This window comes from Lepus europaeus, chromosome 2, assembly GCF_033115175.1.
Source record: "Lepus europaeus isolate LE1 chromosome 2, mLepTim1.pri, whole genome shotgun sequence".
Taxonomy (NCBI): domain Eukaryota; kingdom Metazoa; phylum Chordata; class Mammalia; order Lagomorpha; family Leporidae; genus Lepus; species Lepus europaeus.
This window is the reverse complement of record NC_084828.1, coordinates 129,874,946-129,875,710: the sequence shown is the minus strand read 5'-3', so window position 1 is coordinate 129,875,710 and position 765 is coordinate 129,874,946.

Here is a 765-nt window from a genome sequence, read left to right as displayed (position 1 = left end):
TGCATCTGTGTCCGCCGAGCCGGGCTCAGAGGTTAGCCCGCCAGGAGTCGGCTTCCGCTTCCTTCTCATTTAGGACTCCTGGGCTTTCTCCAGGCACTCACTGGCTGAGTAGCAGGGCGAGTTGAGGCGGGGGTAGTTTCTTCGCTCCTGGACGTCCTCCGCCTGTTAACCAGTGAGCCTTTTGGTTAAGGGTTTGCTTTACTCGCAGGCTGTCCCCGATTTTGTGGCTCCCCCAAATTCTGTTTGAAGACAGAGAGCAATAATAATCTGATGCCTGCAGGTGAACATTCTGTTTTGCCTAATTGGAGAGACCTCTTAAAAATTAATGTATTTATATATAATATTTATATATTTAAGGTAAGATGAAGTTATAGGATACACAAAGAAAGTAAAATGATTACTATAGTGATTTCCCTAATTGCACATAATCCCCCCCCTTCTCTGTCAAGAACAGGTAAAGTCTACTTTAAGCAGGAATCCTGTGCAGTTATTAATGATAGTTCTCATGTTGTACATAAGATCTTTAGTTCATACCACATGGTTCTACTTTGTATCCTAATGACATGTATTTCTCCACCCCACCCCCTATCGCTATTCCTATATTTGACTCCTTTTTGGTGCCATAAGTATGATCATGCAATAGTTTTCTTCCAAAGTATGCCTTATTCGCATGGCTTAATTTCCTCCAGGTGGGTGCCAGGTGGCAGGCTCTCTTTTCTTTAAGGCTGAGTAATATTCTTTTGTACTCAGAGGAATTCTTCTGAA